At 37.7% G+C, this 20,063-nt stretch overlaps 1 protein-coding gene across 10 annotated transcripts in view; it reads right to left on the minus strand.

Annotated features, from left to right (window-relative positions):
* The window catches only part of LOC113200070 (phosphatidylinositol-3,5-bisphosphate 3-phosphatase MTMR3), a 143,082-nt gene that overhangs the window by 110,460 nt on the left and 12,559 nt on the right, over positions 1-20,063 (minus strand). For 8 of the 10 annotated variants that reach the window (XM_077796013.1, XM_077796012.1, XM_077796010.1 and 5 more), the window contains exon 1: positions 14,482-14,696. The exons of the other annotated variants lie outside the window; for them this stretch is intronic. The gene's annotated coding sequence lies outside the window, so the exon portion shown is untranslated. Of the gene's footprint in view, positions 1-14,481; positions 14,697-20,063 lie in introns of those variants that run through there. 10 annotated transcript variants of the gene reach the window in all.

The following is a 20,063-nucleotide window of genomic DNA, read 5'->3' on the forward strand; positions in this document are numbered from 1 at the left end:
GAGTTCAAAGTCAGCCTCAGCAACTTAGCAAGACCCTGTCTCTAAATAAAATACAAAAACAGAGCTGTGGATGTGGCTCACTAGTTAAGTGTCCCTAGGTTCAATCCCTGGTACCAAAAAAAAAAAAACTAACATGGGAGCAAATACTCTGGATAAATCTGAACTTTCAAATACTCAGAGCTTGTTTCAGGCTTATCAATAAATGCCTGTGTAATTATTTGCGGAGTTGGGGGGAACCTAATATATATGAATTAATATACTTGCTATAATTTAAAATATGCTTATGCAGGGTTTTGGTGCATAAATTTAAATATGCACTGAAAGGTCATAAAAAGCTGCTTCAATATCCAAATGGAGTAAGCTATACAGATACAATAATAAAGATGCAAATTCAAGGACACTTAGGATACATAAAATATGTAATTTTTTTTAGTTGTAGATGGAAAAAATACCTTTATTTTATTTATTTTTATGTGATGCTGAGGATTGAACCCAGTACCTCAAATGCGCTAGGCAAGTGCTCTACCACTAAGCTACAACTCCAGCCCTAAAATACATAATTCTATATAGCAGTATTATATTAAAGGTAAGACATTCCCTAACAAGTAAATTCAAACAACTTGCCTTTAACTTAGAATGTTTGAAAGAACATTACCTTACACTAAGGAAATATTTTATCCAAATATATAATAAGCACCAAATGGGATAACCTTGTAGCTTTTATTTCAGATTCCCTAGCCTTTAAGATTTAAACACACTGAGCTGAGGATTTAGGTCAGTGGTAGAGCATACGCTTAGTATACTCAAGACCCTGGGTTCAATTCCCAGCACCAAAAAAAATTAAATAAAATTATAAATGGTAAACGACCTCAGGAAGAGGGCTGGGGCTCTAACTCAGTGACAGAGCACTGACCTAGCACATGTGAGGCACTGGAAAAATAGAATGCGTTTATTTTATTTGTTTATCTACAACTACAAAAAATTTTTCTTAAACTCAGGAAGTTATTCATACACCTATGAAATTTTAAGGAAATGGATCTGCCTTTTATTTATACTAGAAATGTGCTTTCTGTATAAGCATCTTAATTTTATTCCAATATAACAAATAGCTCTAAGACCATAATATAGGGAACAACTTTTTTAATATTTTTAGATGGACACAATACATTTATTTATTTATTTATTTATTTATTTATTTTTAAAGGGGGGGGAGAGGGAGAGGGAGGGGGAGGGAGAGAGAGAGAGAGAGAGAGAATAAATTTTTTAATATTTATTTTTTAGTTTTCAGCAGACACAACATCTTTGTTTGTATGTGGTGCTGAGGATTGAACCCAGGCCGCACGCATGCCAGGCCAGCGCGCTACCGCTTGAGCCACATCCCCAGCCCCCTTTATTTATTTTTAATGTGCTGAGGATCAAACCCAGTGGCTCACATGTAGTAGGCAAGCACTTTACCACTGACCCATAACCTCAGCCTAGGGGCAAACGTTTTTAACTGAGATATGACACATATACAAAAAAATGTACATCATAATTACACAACTCAATGATTATCATAAACTAATCACAACCATTAAATCAACAACCCTGATCAAGTCATTACCAGGACCTCTGTGATCTCCACTGTTCTCACTACCAAAGACAATCATTATTCTGACTTTCATTCCCATCTAATCATTTTGTCTGTCTTTAAAACGTTATTGAAATAGAGCCACATCTTGCAAATATAATGCATTTAAGTAAGTAAAAAAGTAGTTCTATCAACACTATCAAACATTCAAATTCTGGGCTGTGGTTATAGCTCAGGTAGGCATGTGCAAGGCAATGGGTTCGATTCTCAGCACCTCATATAAATAAAGATCCATCAACCAAAAAAAAAAAAAAACTAGGAAAAAAATTTCAAATTCAAATCATGAATTATTCTCAAAGAAAACTATTTTTCAAGCAATAAAATATGTAAAATATTAACTTAAAAGGCAAATACAATATTGCTGGCAATTCCTCTTTCCAATTAGATTTCTAAGAAATTCCCAAAGCTACTTTTAGTTTCAGAAAACACAGATACCCAAATGGTCTCAAGAAATATATTAGTCTTTCATAACTAAAATGTATATAACTTTTTTAAAGACTAGGGGAAAAAAGGATAGAGAAGTCACAAAAATATTTCATATTACAATTCCATTAAAGAATTGTCATCAATTAACTACAGCCAACACTGAACAAGATGGAAAAAAAAACATACAATTCTGAGTGTTTGAAAAACTAGCCAACATACACAAAGCCCTGGGTTCCGTCTCCAATTCCAAAAAAGGAAAAAACTACACTATATAATTCCAATAGCATTTTAATAGCACTGCAATGAAATTTTTAAATAACTAAATGCTTCCATTTTATCTTGCCAACTGCTATCTACATACACTGTTTCATTTTATGATGCCATAATCAGCACTGTCCAACATGGTAGCCACTAGCCACATGTAACTATTTAAACTTACATTGAGAGGCTAGGGTTATGGCTCAGTGGTAGAATGCTTGCCTAGCACACATGAGGCACTAGGTTCAATCCCCAGCACCACATTAAAAAAACTAAATAAATAAAATATAGGTATTATATGTTTTTTAAAAAGGAAAAAATAATAAACATATTAAAATTAAATGAAAATTTAAAATTGAGTCCCTTGATTTCACTAGCCAAATTCCAAGTGTTCAATATGTACTAGACACCATGGATAGCAAACATTTCATCACAAGAAGTTCTACTGAACAGCACTAGTTTCTACATGTGCTATGTTACCTCCTACTTACTTAGCCCTTAGTGACAAATGACCAGTATGGACCACCAAATCCAAAATCTTCTCATCTCCTTGGCTTCCATCATGTCTCATTAATCGAATATTAAATCTTCTATTTTCTCCCATCATCCCCCCAAATGTGGTCCTCAACTTGCTCTAGGCTTACCATTCTTCCTACCTCAAACCTTTATTCTATTCATTTATTTATATGTGGTTCTGAGATTCGAACCCAGTGCCTCACACATGTGAGGCAAGCGCTCTACCACTGAGCCACAACCCCAGCCCGAAAATTCCAACACTTTTACAAGCTTATCTTCGACTCCTTTATCTTATCTTCTATTCAACAAAACTAAAATTTTCCCAAACATAACTTTGTATGCCTTATCTATATAAACCCAAGACTCCTCCTAGTCTCTACCATATAATCTTAACACATTAATTGTCTTATATTATGAAGCTTTCTATCTCAGCAGCTCTTAGATACCCCCCTTTCTGAACAGACCTTCATGAACCAGGAATAGTACAAATAAGTATAGTAGTTAACTTTAATATAAAAGCATCAATAGTTGTCAAATGCAAAAAAAAAAAAAAAATTGTTGGGCTGGAGTTGCAGCTCAGTAGTAGAGTGCCTGCCTAGCATGTGTGAGGCCCTGGGTTGGATTCTTAGAACCACAAAAGTAAGTAAGTAAATAAATAAAGGTATTGTGTCCATCTATAACTAAAAAAAAAAAAAAAAAAAAAAAAAAAAAAATCTTAAAAGTCAAACGTAATTCTATTCCCCAAGAAATTACTCTGTAAATTTTTCTAAATTTAAAAAATATTTCCAATTTACCCTTAAGCCAGGATTGTAGAATTTGGAGAAAAGAGGAAAATATACCTTACAGACTTTTTTGGGGGGGATGGGGGAGTATCGAGATTGAACCCAGGGGACACTTAATCACTGAGCCACATTCCTAGCCCTTTTTACTTTTTGAGACAGGGTCTCGCTAAATTGCTGACACTGGTCTCAAATATATAATCACTGGGATTACAGGAGTGCGCCACCATACCCAGCACACTTTATCAACTTCTATTACGGATTTATTTTTAACAAGCCTGTTTTTTTTTTTACCATAAAGTTCCTAAGTAGCTGGAGGTATAGTTCAGTGGTAGAGCACTTGCCTAGCATGCATGGAGTTCTAGGTTCAATACCCATCATTGAAAATATATATTTCTCTCCCGTGTATGTGTGTCCTCCCTCCCGCCCTCCCTCCCCCTCTCCCCCCTTCTCTCTCTCTCTCTCTCTCTCTCTCTCTCTCTCTCTCTCTCTCTCTCTCTCGTGTGTATGTGTGTATATATACACATACACACACACACACACACACTCCAACCTAACTCCTAAAAATGTATGCTGGTGCTACCTTTATTATCAAATAGTCTTCAATTTTAATCTTATTCTTTAAAAAATAAATAAAAATAAAGTAAGGGCAGGCATAGTGGTATTCCCAGCTTAACTAAAGGAGAATGATTGAAAATGCAAGGCCAGCTAAGGAACCTTATCTCAAAATTAAATTTTTTTAAAGGACTAGGGATGTAGCTCAGTGATGGACTACTTGCCTAGCATGCATAAGGTCCTGGGCTCCTGCCCTAATACCATACAAAAAGAAAGAAAAAGGATAAAGTAAGGGTAGAAAATTACAACTATTTTAACATGGAAATCTAACCCTTTTGAATATGTCATCCATTCACACCAGTATTTATGGCACTATAAATGTACAGTAACAGCAAAAGCTGACAAACTCTAATCACTTAAACTCTAAAGAGCTCCGAAAAATATTTCCAGATGTGAGTATATAAATTAATGACAACTCCCAGATGCACCTTAAGATCAAAACTTCAATGAGACCATACTGTCTTAATAAAATTGTCTGTCCAAATATCTTGCAATTCGTATTACATATACAAAATTCATATCACATCTGAGCTGAGTTGTGGTAACATCACTTGATATTTTAAATACACACAATCTACATAATTTGCTCAAGTTAGTTATAACTCAGCAAGAGAACTGACTTAGACTGTTTAGGCTGAATCCTGTGTTGACCTAGTTCATAGAAACACATTTTTTTAATGTATCATTCAATCAGCCTATTAGGAAGAAAAAAAAAACACATTGAAAGTCCTGTTGGGTTTAATTGTGATCAAAACCCAGACCGTCTTCAGTCAGAGTGGAGTTTACAATGAGAAAGTTCAAATCAGCTTGCCTGCCCCATTCCTTCCAAACCACTCCTACAGCTGCCTCTCTGCTTAGAAACTGGAGCCAGTTTTACCCCTTTCTCACTGGTGACTGACTTAAATCTTCATAAGATACCCAATGAAAAATGAAACCTTCAAAATTCACTTTTTCTGAACTATAAAGTCATACATGCTTATTATGGAAAACTGGGAAACTATAAAAGAATATGAAGCAGAAAAGTCCCCAAAAATAATCACTATTAGTATTTCCCCTCATGTCTTTCCAGGGTTACTCCTGTGTATAAAAGGTACGGTAATTCACTTACGAACAGGATTTTAAGTAATCACAGAACCAGAGAAAACAGTATACTAGTTCTCTGAAAGAATAATTTTCTTCAATGTTTACTGAATAAGTCAAAATCATGTGTACAGGTAACTGAAAAAAATAAGACAGATAAGGGGAATCATACTTGCTACTTTACATTCACCCCATGGCAAACTACGGAGTCCATATTTAGAGAACCAGTATACAGGGCTGGGGATGTATCTCAGTGTCGTAGAGCGAGCTCTTGCCTGGCATGTGCAAGGCCCTGGGTTAAAAATCCCCAGAACTACAAAAAAGAACCAACTAATTGAGTATGGTTTCCTTATTGAGTAGTAGTCCACAATGTAAATAATATTCATATATTCACATACACACTCTTGCCAATAAGAGGTAAAAATTATATCAATACTAACTTTTTTGTCCCTTGAAAGTATCTTAAGAGAAGGTAAAAGGACATCTACAAGTTCAAGTCAGGCGCAGTGATGCATACCAGTAGCCCCAGCAACATGGGAGGGCTGAGGCAGGAGGATGGCATTTTCAAAGTCAGCCTCAACAACTCAGACCCTACCTCAAAATAAAAAGGGCTGAGTATTGGCTCAGTGATTAAACACTCCTGGGTTCAATCCCTGGTATGAAAAATAAAGGATATCTGAAATACTGGTCTAAAATTAATATTTTCTGTTCACATCACATGAATACTCTAACCACAGAAAATTTAATTGTTAATATAACACTATAAACTTATTTACATGAGTAAGTAAACATGTAAGAGTTTAAACAGTATATAAATTCTGTAGCTTACTCTGTACCAGGCAGTGGATTAGCCCATTAAGTCCCACATTTTCAATTCTGCAAACATACTTATTTCAGTTACCATAAGTGGGACTTGTTTTGTTGCTCAATCTAAGTTTTTTGTAGGTGTTGCACATCTAGAAGGATGGGATAAAATGGGTTATGTTCTAGGGAGTGAGGGAGAGAAGAGCCTTACTTCTGAAGCTTTGAATCTACCTCTTTAAAAATTTTATCATACCCTCTACATGTGGCCCTAAGCAAGTTATAACATTCCTTGTAAAGGTTGGTCTCAAATCTGTGTGGGGATCTAAGAAGATACATATGAAAGTGCCTTATAAATCATGCTACTATAGGAAAAAAGGGATACTGGCCTTTTGTCCAAAGTACTGTGTGTAGTAAATCATACTGTATGTAGTAAATCATCTTCAATATAAATTATCTCATTCCTTTTGTGTGTGTGTGGGGGGGGGAGGGTACTGGGGCTTAAACTCAGGGCCTAATGCATGCTAGGCAAGTGCTACCTACCCCTGAGTTATATCCCAGGCCTTTTAATTTTTTATTTTGAGACAGAGTCTCACTAAGTTGCCAGGCTGGCCTTGAACTTGCAAATATTCTGCCCCAGTCTTTCAAGTAACTCTAATTACAGGCATGTCCCACCACACCCAGCTCTCTCATTTCTTTTAATTGGCACCAAAAAAATTAAAAAAAAAAAAACAACTAAAGTTGCTTAATAATCTCTCTCCATAATCTCTAATATATTAACATTATCTTTCTCTGATAATGACCCATACAAAATAACTGAAAATAAGTTTTCAGAAACGTGTTTTTTCTACTTTTAAACGAGGGGGGAGGTTGTAGCTCTGAGGTGGAAAGCCTTCCTTTCACATGTGAGGCACTGGATGGGATCCTCAGCACTACATAAAAATACAAGAAAAATATTGTGTCCTTCTATAACTAAAAAGTCAGTTTCTGATTTAATAACTTACGGGGTAGGGCACAAAAGCAACTAATTCAAACTTTAAAAAAAGTTACCTTTTAATTTAAGACTCATCATGGAAAGTTTCAACCCAAGAAAGCATTCTTGAAATGTTATAGGCTCAACTCTTCCAAACAGAGTTGGAGTGACAGGTTAATTGTGGTACTTTGCAAGCAAAGGAAAGCAAGTAGTAATTATTCATCCTTCACTCAGTCTTTAAGACCTCAGCTCTTAAAAAAACAGGGACATAAAACTAAACTTCTATAAAGCATAGATTTTTAAGAATATACTCCACATAAAATCAATTCTTTTTTAAAAAATATTTTTAGATATTTATGGACCTTTATTGTATTCATTTATTTATATGCAGTGCTGAGAATCAAACCCAGTGCCTCACACCATGATAGGCAAGCGCTCTACTCCTGAGGCAAAACTCCAGCCCTCAATTCTTCATATCTAAAAGAAATAGAGTAATTATTTACATTGTTTCCTAGACTTTTCAAATTCAGCTATCTCAACAAAGACAAAAAGTATCAAGTAAGTGCCTTAAATTTATATTTGTTCTTATCACAAACATAAGTCTCAAGAGCATGGGACACTTTAAAGACTATCATAATCCAACTAAACAGGATGATCAGTAAAACTAGTAAATACCAAAAAAAAATTCAATGATCCATAAAAACCCATTATTAAATTCTTTAATTATCCAAATGTAAATTTTAAGTATCCAAAGCAGAGTATAATATACCTCAAGGAGTACCAAGATGCTCCACTGGGGTAAAGGAAGAAGACATCTGAATTTTAATTCTCATCCTAGTTAAGTTTTTGGCTTATAATCTATAAAATACACAATAATCGGGTACTATATGTATATTCTTATAAAAATACTAAGGATTGAGGATTAATAATTTTTTATTACTGATGGAAAGAGCAATCAAAAAGTTTGGAGATCACTGATCTTAAGTACTCCTTTGTTACTTAAACTTTGTGGAGGGGGCAGATAGAAGAATTAACTGTAGAGTAAGTCCTGATGCCGAAAAAAACAACAGGAAAACTAATCCAAACTATTTTAAACTCCCAACAAGAAACTAAAGATGGTAAATCACTAGAAAGAATATATGGAATTGGGTACTAATATGCTATTTGTGGGATTTTAAAATAGACATCACATCTATAGGGTATTCTGAGTGTACACAAATTTAAAACACACATACCAGAGACTGGGGTGCAGTTCATTAACAATGTCTGCTTATTAACATATGCAAGGCTCTAGTATTATTCACCAGTAAAAAAAAAAAAAAAAAAAAAAAAAGATGGGGCTGGGGATGTGGCTCAAGCGGTAGCGCGCTCATCTCGCATGTGTGCGGCCCGGGTTCGATCCTCAGCACCACATACAAACAAAGATGTTGTGTCCGCCGAATACTAAAAAATAAATATTAAAATTCTCCCTCTCTCTCCCTCTCTCTCACTGTCTCTCACTCTCTCAAAAAAAAAAAAACTTAAAAAAAAAAAAAGAAATCCATATACCCTCTGAACTAAGTCCACTTTTAAATATTTATCCTTAAAAAGAAAAAAAAATCCACAATTGGGCTGGGGTTCTAACTCAGTGGTAGAGCACATGTGAGACACTGGGTTTAATACTCGGCACCACATAAAAATAAATCAATAAAGGTATTGCGTATCCATCTACAACTAAAAAGGTTTAAAAAATACCACAATCATATAAAAATGTCCAAACACATTCATCACAACACTGTTTTAAGAAAAAAAAAAGTTGGCAATGTCCACTGACATTGCTATAAACTATAATGCATCCATAACAAAAATATAATGTTTCCATATTACAAAGCACTACCCATTGAGGGTATATCACATTAATATCACAAAGAAAATTGTGTTGTTTTGTTTTTGTCTTTGTTTTGCACTGAGGATTGAACAGACCGGTGCTTTACCACTGAGTTACATCCCCAGTAATTTTTATTTTTTATTCTGAGACAGGGTCTCACTAAGTAGCTTAGGGCTTCACTAATTTGATGAGGCTGACCTTGAACTTTTGACCCTCCTGCCTCAGCCTCTGGAGTCAATGAATTACAGGTAAGCACCACCACACCTGGTAAAACAGTTCTTTTAAAAAAAAAAAAAAAAACACTTCAATAGATAATGAATAAGGGGCTGGGGATGTGGCTCAAGCGGTAGCGCGCTCGCCTAGTATGTGTGCGGCCGGGCCGGGTTCGATCCTCAGCACCACATACAAACGAAGATGTTGTGTCCGCCGAGAACTAAGAAAAAGAAATATTAAAATTCTCTCTCTGTCCCTCTCACTCTCTCTTTAAAAAAAAAAAAAATTTAAAAAAAAAAATAGATAATGAATAAGAAAAAATTAAAACACCAAATATTAATGGTAGAATTAGCCATCTCTACTTTTTTCTCCTGTTTTATCTCAACTGTTGTTTTTTGGTTTCTTGTGGGGTTTTTTTATAGTGAATACATATGATAGGTTTCATAATCAGAAATAATTTCATTTTTAAATTTAAAATAAAATCAAGTTAAAACCCCTGTATCACTTCCAAAATTAAAAACAGTCTTCTTTCCAATGTGGTTTGTGGAATCAGTATAAATACTTAACAATTACATATTTGGTATACCTTACAGAAAAATAATAGGCAAGGAACAAAAAAAGAACAATCTTATTTTCAAGCTAATCATCATGTCTTAATACCAATTCTTTCCAATTAAGTCAGGATTCCTCAATACTTAATTTAAAAGTTAAGATATATACACTTATAATTTCTTCATATTTTGTCAGATTATCAATCTATTAACAATGCAGAGAACTAAATGAACTTTCACCTCTTCTGCAACTAAATTACAATGCTTTAGTTAATAAGTTAGATTTGAACCTTAGAGAAATAAAATCAGAAAATCTTACAATAGAATCATTCTGAACACTGTGTAAAGACTTAAGCAGGTACATAATAAATCTAAACCTAGACATATCCAAGATGCTGCTCTGCAAGAGCACCAAGACAATACTCCATCTTAAGGGGAAAAGTGTTTAGGAATATTAGCATAATTTTTTAAAAATATTGTTTAGTTGTCAATGGACCTTTATTTATACATGGTGCTGAGAATCGAACCCAGTGCCTCCCACATGCTAGGCAAGCCCTCTACCATAAGTCACAGCCACAGCCCCATACTAGCATAATTTTATGTGCTAACTTTGTTTATAAAGTTGTTCTAAATCAACAACTTAGAACTATGAGATATTTCATCATTAACAGAATAGATTTAATATAACTCAACCTTACAATTTTCTTCTGACTTCATTTGTTTTGTCATACTATTTTACAATCATTCCATCTGCACTGCCAAGGTACCATGCTTTCAAAGTTTTACCACACAAAAATAAGAAAAAAAAATTTTTTTGGAGGTATTAGGAATTAAACCCAGGGCTCCACACATGTAGGCAAGTACCCTACCACTGACCTATATCCCAGCTCCCCCACTTTTTTTTTTTTTTGAGACAGGATCTCACTAAATAACCACAATGATGTCATTACTCTATGACACTGCCACCTGTCATTTAGACAACACAGTTCTAAAACTACATAAAAAGTGCTGAACTCCTTACCCCAAACACCTTCTATCACAGCTCCAACATAAGAAAATGGGTGAAATGTAGCAAATGTATGAGATATCCCAGATACCCCTAAAGTCTCTGCAACACTGACTGTTTCTATTAGCAGTTGCAAGTGCTGAAAGGTGTCTACAGAGCACAGAAGCCGAAACTGTTTCTGTTGCCCTATCAATGGCATTAGGAAATTCTGCACTTAACAACATATACCACATTTACTACTGCTTCACAACTCAACACTTCCAAGAAAATAAAATAGGATTCTAATATCATCCTCCTACATATTTAGATTGCTTTTCATACACACCATTCCATTCGATCTTCACTGACAACCTGCAAAACAAGCAGAGAGGTTGCTCTTTCTCCTTTTACTAATGTGGGAACTGGAGCTCAAAGGGGTTATGTGGCATTCCAGAAACAGAAGGCCTAGTAAGGAGCCCAACCTAGACTTGAACCCAAGGCATATTGATGAACCCACTGTCATGTTAAAACAGTTTTCATCTGAATATCTGATATAAATACGAACTTAAAAGGTATATTAAGTTTCTGGACACAGAACAAAAGTGAAGACGAAAGTATGATACCAGTATTAGTATCACAAAATTAAGATTAAAAATAGCAATGACAAGCTAATAACTTTGGTAGCCTCTAAAATTACCAAGAGTCCTAGTTCAATTCAATACAAATGTGATACCATACTTTGTCTTAAACTGATGTTTTACCAATTACAAATTTATATATAAATTCACCATAGAAAATACAGAACTGGGTGGTCTGTAAGAAACAACTCACCACATAAATTGCACAAACTTCTCCCAAACCATTCTTATGACTTCACACCAAATTATGAAGTTCCCTATTTGAAACCAATCTGATTTCAACACTAAATGAATTACAACAGCATAAGCATGTTGTCTCTAATACTTACAACATGCACTCAATTTCCAGAACACTTTTGGACAATGTATAAAATCTGCAGGTTAAAAGCAAAACTCAAGACAAATACAGTTTGTTTCTTTAAAATGAAAGATTACCTACATGAGATGAATACCAAACTAGAAATTATTAAAGATGTGCAGAATCAGGCTAGTCAATGAGTCTAGGCCCTTAATTGCATAGATGAGGAAACTGAAGCCCAAAGAAGTTAAGTGACATTCCCAACAGCAATTAATGACACAAACTGAATTAGAATTTAAATCTGACTGCCAATCCAGAGTTTCCTATGAGTTCACACTACTGCTGCATTTAATAAAATTGCTTTTTTTTAAAGTGACTGATACCTAAAAAACATAGAACACCCAAAGACTCAAAAACAGAAGACAAAAAGAAACTGAGGCGGAAGGATCACAAGTTCAAGGCCAGCTTGGGCAACTTAGCTAGACCCTATCTCAAAATAAAAAGGGCTGGGGACATAGCTCAGTGGTAGACTACAGAACACCAAAAGTTACAAACAACAAGGACTAAAAACAGGTTCTTTAATCCAATGCAAGATATCAAGTAGCTTTTAATAACTAATGCTATCAACCACCATAGCTATTTTTTCCCATACCAACACTATATATTTACTCAAAAAATATGTGAGGACATAAAATATGCCAAGAACTGCTAAGTACTAGGGACACCAAGGAACAAAACAGATACCATCTCTGACTCTGGAAGTGAACAACTAAGTGCATCTCTCTAAAAATATTTCTGACAGGAAATTTACCAAACTCTTCCACTACACAACTATAAGAACACTTCCACCTCTCTCAAACTTATAACAACCTCACCGCACCCCCTTTGAATACTTCCTTTAGTAACTTGGGATTCCACTTTACCACAGAAGATGTTAACCAGGACTTAAACAGATTTTAACTGACTTTACCACCCTTTACAGCCTGGGGCAAATTTCAAAAACTTCCTGAAGCACAGTAAACCTTCCTAATTCACAGTCCTGGTCTCCAATAACTGCTAACACACCCATTCCGCCCTTCACTTTACCAGAAACCTGAGTCAGATGGTTTAGAAGCAAACATGATGTTAGGATGGCAGAAAGCAATTTCAATACACGCTTCTATGAGCCAGAAGCAAACTTAGCTTCTTTGCTCTGGATTCTCTATCTCTGGATATGCCTCCAGTTAAGAAGCATGTAATTTAATTAAATGTATTCCTAATGACTTGTGAACCAATACTTCTTGGCAACAAACCTACTTTCCCTACATAAATCTACTGTATTTTAAGAGATGTTCAATTTGCAATTTCCAGTTTCTCATGCATTCTCTTCTTCCCAACCTCTCAAATTCTTAAAGAGATCTATACACAATTAAAAGGGCTCTCTCAGAAGTCAGTTAATTAATATGAATTCTTTAGAAAACCCAACCTAAGGCAGTTCACATACCTGGATGACCTGAATCATTCAGTGAGCTTTGTAATGATAGGTTCCCAAGCCCCATGCTCAGATTTTAATTCACCAGGTACTGCATAAGTCCCTGCAATCAGCATGTAAGACAGTCCACAATACTTCTAGGTAGCCACTGAACTAAAGAACCTGGCAGACAAGTTCTCCCATGGTTTGCCATTAAGTACAAGTGAGGCTACACCACCCTGGTTGCTGGTCATTCAAATTGCTCTGGGTCACTTGAAAGAAGCCTTCGCAGGCAACCAATTTATTCTGTCATTCTGTAAATTTCCTACCTATCCAAGTCATAGACCCTAGAAGGGAAGACTACCAACACAGCTTACTTAGTCTCCAAGCAAAAAGAACATGTCTTTTGCCCTATGGAAACGGCCCTGAATCTAAAAGGGAAAGGTGCCCCTCACTTCTCCATCACAAACATTTTACATTAAAAAAATAAAAATAAAAAATCTCCTGGAATTCAACCATAGCCTCTAAAGGAATCATTGTTCACGCTAGGAGAAACTAAACTGAACCTCAACTAGAATATGTGCACTTATGTCAGAAAACAAAGTGGATGTCAAACAGTAAGAATTTAGCCCTGAGTCAGTAGCCCACGTGCAAAACTCACAAGATTATCAAACTTCAGAGAACCCATTAAAGTGACCATAAAATCTACCCCATAATTTTAAGATAAGGTTTCCAGCCCAAAGTACAACCAACAATATCATCTTATGGGTCCTGAGATGCAAACATCCAGCACAATTTCTCCCCAAGAAATAACACTGTAATCTTTTGTGGAGCTGTCTGACCAGTGTTTCTGGAGCTCCTCAACCGCCCCCGAAGTATCCTTCCCACCCAAGTACTACCAGGTCAGGAGGATGCCCTGCTGCAGTCAGGGGGCCACTCCTCCTTCCCACAAGGCCCGGGCCCGCACTGCTCGCCTGGGGCTCCTAAGGCCCCCGACCTCCGGCCTCTCCACAGTCTCCACAAAGCCAGGGCAGGAGGAGGGGCGCACACCCACCTCCCGGGGTTCGGCCGGCATTTCACCAGGCCCCAATGGCAGCTCCCCACTCCAGGAGCTCCACGAGCTCGTCCTCGCCTGGACCGGGAAGGCCGCCACGGCCCAGGACCCCGCCTCCCTCGAGCCTAGGGTCTGGGGCGAGCCCGGTCGCTGGGCTCCCACTCCCCGCGCCTCCCCCTGGCGGCGGCAGCCACCCAGACCGCCTCTCCCTGGGCCCTGCACACCATCCCCAGAACCCCGCAGGCCGACGCCTCCTCAGAGGGTGACAGCCCCAGCGCCACGGCCGAGGCCGGCCCCTCCTCCAGCTCCTTCTCACCACCCGAGAAGACCGGGGGTGGGCTTCTTACCAGGGAGCAAGACATGGCGAGGCTCGGCACGGCACGGCCTCCTCCGCCACCCCCACGAGGCTCCCAGCCAGGGCTGGCGGGGGGGCAGCGCCTGGGCCGCAGGAGCGTCTAGTCCGGCTGCACCGCTGCCGCCGCCGCCTGCCACCGCCTTCTCACAACCACAACAACATGGCGGCAGCGGCCACACAGAGCGCGCTCCCGATGCTGAGCCGGGACGCGAGCAGGAGCGCGTGCGTAGGCTCTAGCGCTCGGTTGAGGAGTAAAGGGGCGGGCCACCACGAGTCGTACGGGGCGTGGCCTAGGCCTCTGACCCGCCCCTTGAAGTGAGCAGGGGCTGTAGACGCGCGTAATGCCGGCTACTTGGGAGACTCCTAGAGAAGCCCAGCCGAGAAAGAGTTAGACTGATGGGACAAGGGCAAAGGTAGAACGATGACAAATCAGAAGAAAATCAAATGTGGACCTACAGGTTTTTAGGAGGCATCTTTTCCTGACTCTATAGACCTAGGCAGTCCTTCTGCTCACTCTACAGAATAGTGGTATCTTTTACCTGCAGGCATAGTCAGGATAAAACTAATTTACTATAATGCTTGTAAATATGGTGTGGTTAGAATACAATCAAACTGCCTCAACCTCAGCTCCTGGTCAAAAGCACAGTAGAAAAGACGTGAGTTTTCAACAAAAGCAAATGCAAAAAAAAAAAAAAACTGGAACTTACCCTGCAAAAGAATTACACATTCCAAAACTATATTACCTCATGTCCTAACAGATTCAACTCCTCTCAAATGCATTTTAACATTATGCCTTTGATTTTTTGGGGGGAGGGGGGAGGTGAGGGGGTGGGGATGACTAGAGAATAAGTCAAATGTATTTGTTGCATTATTTCCACAGTACTTTCTGAAATTATTTTTCAATGCTTATCGTCTTTTACCCTACTAGAATGTAAGAGCACTTGAAGATAAAGAACTTGTCTTGTTTATCACTATATCTCCAGCACCTAGAATTGTGCAAGACAAGTAGTAGGCAGTTGGATTTCACAACTAAAGGATAACATTTATTTATACAATTCATCTAATTGAATCTCCACAACTACTATAGGTAGATGCTGTTGTCTCTATTTTATGGATGAAAAAAGTGAAAACTAGAATAGGTTGTGTTTATTAAAACAAAATTCAAACCCAAACCCAATTAACAACAAAAACTGCCCTCACTCACTCAATTGTACCATCCACTACATGACATGGTCACCTAAAATAAAATTTCAAGTAAAAGCCAGGCATGGTAGTGCACACCTGTAATCCCAGTGGCTTGCAAGGCTGAGGCAGAAGGATCAGCAAAACCAGCCTCAGAGGCTTAGCAAGGCTCTGAGCAATTAAAAAAAAAAAGTGGGGGGGGGGGTGGAGCTGGGGATGTGGCACAGTAGCTAAGTGCCCTGGGTTCAATCCCCAGTACAAATACAAAAGTAAGAAATTAACAATACCGTTCAAAATTAGGAAAAATGGTTTACTCTCAGAGAAACTGGTGACTTCCTCCTTTCTGATAACTAGTATTAATGTCCCCCAATTGTGTCTCTGTTTTCATCTTGGCTTCCAGACAGCCTAGAACTAAATTTGTGGTCCAATAGTGTCCTCTTGTTGGTCCTTAAAGTTATCTCCTGCTTGAATTGTGTGTGTGTGTGTGTGCTCTCACGCACCTGCGTGAGTTGTATGTGTGTTTTCCCCAGGATCACACCCTGAGCTTTTATTTATATGTTGCTGTTCTGCTTTTTCCTTTCTGTATAAGAATATAGCCTTTCTTTTTCTTTTTTATCTTTTTTTTAATGTTTTCAGATGTTGATGAACTTTTATTTTATTCATTTATTTATATGTGGTGCTGAGAATGAAATCCAGTGCCTTAGGCAAGCACTCTACCACAGAGCCATAACCCCAGCCCATCTTTCTTTTTCTTAATGGAAAAAGAAATAGTACATAGAATAGATGAATTACTTAAAAACAACAACAACAAAGTCTTTTCCCACATATTTATCCCATTTCTAAGTTTCCCCTCAGTCACCAAGTCCCCTGTAGGCGGAAATTCCCTGCCTAGCCCTTTGCTCACAGGCGTTAGGATACACTTCCACAGGTAAGGAGCCACTGATTAGAACAAAGGTAGCACCTGACATCAGGGCAGCCCATCCTTAGGCTAGCTAGCTCCCCAAGAGGTGACTCAGAACAAAGTGTTCAGCCAATAGGCAGTGAAAATCCACTCAGCCAATCTCAGAGCTCTCAGAAATCCACTTGAAGCAAAAGTGTTGGCATGTCACTTTCACCTCTGTTTAAAAAGACAGACTATAGCTGTACTTACCTTTTAATCTGGGCTAAGGAAATCTCAACTGAATCTTCAACCAGTTTTTAGAACATTTGGAGCAATCTCTCTGTACCCATGAAATCACAGTATTTGGCCTGCTATTTCCCACAAAAACTAGCATGGATTGAACCTTTCAATGTGCCCTGCACAAATGCAAGCACTTTCCATGTAAAAGTCTGGACTTAAACCTAAGCAATTTGACTGCAAATACAAGGCTTCATCCCCACTGTGGTTCACCTGCTCACCTTTAAAACAGACATTAGTAAATTTTCTCTAAGAAAGAGAAAACTGCTTGCATGGCCTTGAAAGCTCATTTCAGGGGAGTTATGGGTAAAACTCAGTGGTAGTATGCATACTCAGCACACACCAGGCCCTGGGTTCAATCGTCAACATTAGAAGAATGGGAGGAGGGAACCTCATTTCCCTTTTCATACACCTCAGTTTCCTCATCACCCTATGCAGTTGTTAGAACTATCTTGCTTACCTCAAAGAAGTATATACGGGTTCTTTGAGGTAACAAATTTAAAACATTTTGTACCCTATGAAAAAGCTAAACCAGCAGAGAGGATCTATTTGACTCTTGTTGAAGACAAAGCACTGTATACCATGAGTTAAGAAAAGAGGGGATGCTGGGTCCGGTGACACATGCCTATAATCCCAGTTCAGGAGGCAGAGACAGGAGGACCTCAAGTTCAGCAATTTAGCAAGGCTCTAAGCAACTCAGTGAGACCCTGTCTCCAAATAAAATACAAAAAGGGCTGGGGATAAGGCTCAGTGGTTGAGTTCAATTCCTGATATCAAAAAAAGAAAAGGTGGAGGGTGAACCCACCCATGTTCAGTGAGGGCATCTTCTCATTGCCTCATTCTCATGTGAAGGGCTCTGTTACCCATCTGACCTTCCTCTCCTCCTATTAATATCCTTTCAGCCTCACCTCCCCCCTACTCCACTCCCACCCCTGGCCACTGTATTCAAAGCTGAAAAACGTTCTTCCAGCTACTCCAGGAATATTTGAAGTAGTCTTAGATGGAAAGATGATTGATGGAGAACAGAGTCATGCAATGCCACTGGAAGGCAGAGGTCCCTCAGCCCCCCAAAATGCATATGTCCCAACCTTAGCTCCTTCTGCTTAATGCTAAAAGTGAGCACTTCGTATGGCTTATCCCCAGACTCCTTCAATGCTGCAACATATCCTGCACCTCCGACTCAGCTAGTAAACAGGGGTAACTATGGCTTTCAGATATGAAAGAACAACTTGTTTGGGGAAGACAGAAATGAGAATTAAATAATATCTCTGTGATTCAAAATAACATTACCCGTCTACTGCTAGGGTGGGTCAGTGCAGCTCCAATTCAGTGTTACAGGAGTGATTCTGTAGACCACATGTCCTTAAGGATCCCTGAAACCCTTTCAGGGGTCTACATGGATCAAAACTGTCTTCATAATAATACTAATAAATTATTTGCCTTTTTACCATGTTGACATTTGTAGTAACGATGCAAAAGCAGTGGTGGTAAAATTTCTGGAAGGTTATCACAAATCAAAGTGATGGTACAATATGTACTAGTAGCCATTGTATTCTTCACCAGCATGCATATAGTAAACAGAATGTCAGTTTCACTTAAGAATGTACCTTATAAAGTAGTTAAAAAATACATAATTTTATTAATTCTAGACCTTTGAATACAAGTCTTTTTACTATTGTGCGGAATGAAATGAAAATTACATACAAAGCATTTTGGTCAATTTCTTTATTGAGTTGAAATTCACATAACAGAAAATTAACCATTTTAAGGCAAATAAATCATTGGCATTTAATACAGTCACAGTATTATGCAAGCAACACCTCTATCCCATTCCGAAACATTTTCAACACTTCAAAATAAAAAACTATGCTCCATTAAGCAATTATATTCTATGCATAAAGCACTTTTGCTGTGTGCAGAAGTAGATAGTTGTCTCAAGAAGAAACACTTGTGCAACTGTTTGAGCTAGAGTTCCTTCAGGGAACTCTATTTTTACTTGAAAGAATGGTCAATATGTAAACTATAATTATTCAAGCCAGGTGCAGTGGCACATACCTATAATCCCAGCAAGTCAGGTGGCTGAAGCAGGAGGACTGCAAGTTCAAGGTTAGCCTTTTATTGTGAGCAAAAGTGTCTCACAATAAAAAAGGCTTGGGATATGACTCAGTGAGAGAGTCAATGCCCAGTAGAGGGAAAACAACAGTTATTCAGGTTGGGTATTTGACAGATAATTTCTCAAAAATGAGAAAAGGAAGTAAGTTTGTCACTTCAAAATTCAAGTTTAATTTTAGTTTTGGAAAAACTGAATGTCCTACCATGACTCTCACTGATTTATAAAGTCTAGATGAGTAGTGATATTAGCAAAAATAAATTTTTGATATCAAATAATGATATGTGCCAACATTCAGAAGGGCTAAATAACCCAGTGAACAAATATTTTCCACATGACCAAGTCATGATGTTATCAAACCCTGCATGAATAAAAGATCCATTCCAAATGTAAGATAGGCCAATAAATTTTTAGTGCAACTGAGTACTAAAAATTGATTGATAGGATTTATCCAACTGAAATAAAAAAAAATCTGTCAAATATTGGTATAATATCACGAAAGAATATTCACGATTACCTGATTTGTATGAGACTTGATTTTTTTTTCTTTTTTCTTTCTTTTTGGTACTGGGAATTAACTCAGGAACAATTTACCACTGAGCTACATCCCCAGCCTTTTTATTTTCTATTTTGAGACAGGGTCTCACTAAATTCCTTCAGGCCTCCCTAAATTGCTGAGAATGGCCTTGAATTTGCAATCCTCCTGCCTCAGCCTCCTGAATTGCTGGGATTACAGGGATGCACCACCACATGTAACTGAATTTTCTTCACCTACTTTAACCAAAGTAAATTGCTACAAACTAAATGCAGAAGCAAATATGATAATGCAGTTTTTTAATGAGTCTTATAAACATATAGAGCTGGGGATGTAGCTCAGTGGTTGAGTGCTTGCCTAGCTTGTGAAAAGTCCTGGGTTCAAGACACAGCAATGCCAAAAAAAAAAAAAAAAGGAAGAAAAAAACCCCATGAGAACAAATGGGTAAAACAAAGCCATTCTTCTCAATTTTTTTTCTGAAAACATAGTTATTTCATGTGAAAATATGTTATTTATATTAAGCCATGGATCTATAATGTTACTTTTATTTAATTCTGTTTGTTTTGTTTT

Source organism: Urocitellus parryii, chromosome 3, assembly GCF_045843805.1.
Source record: "Urocitellus parryii isolate mUroPar1 chromosome 3, mUroPar1.hap1, whole genome shotgun sequence".
Classification (NCBI taxonomy): domain Eukaryota; kingdom Metazoa; phylum Chordata; class Mammalia; order Rodentia; family Sciuridae; genus Urocitellus; species Urocitellus parryii.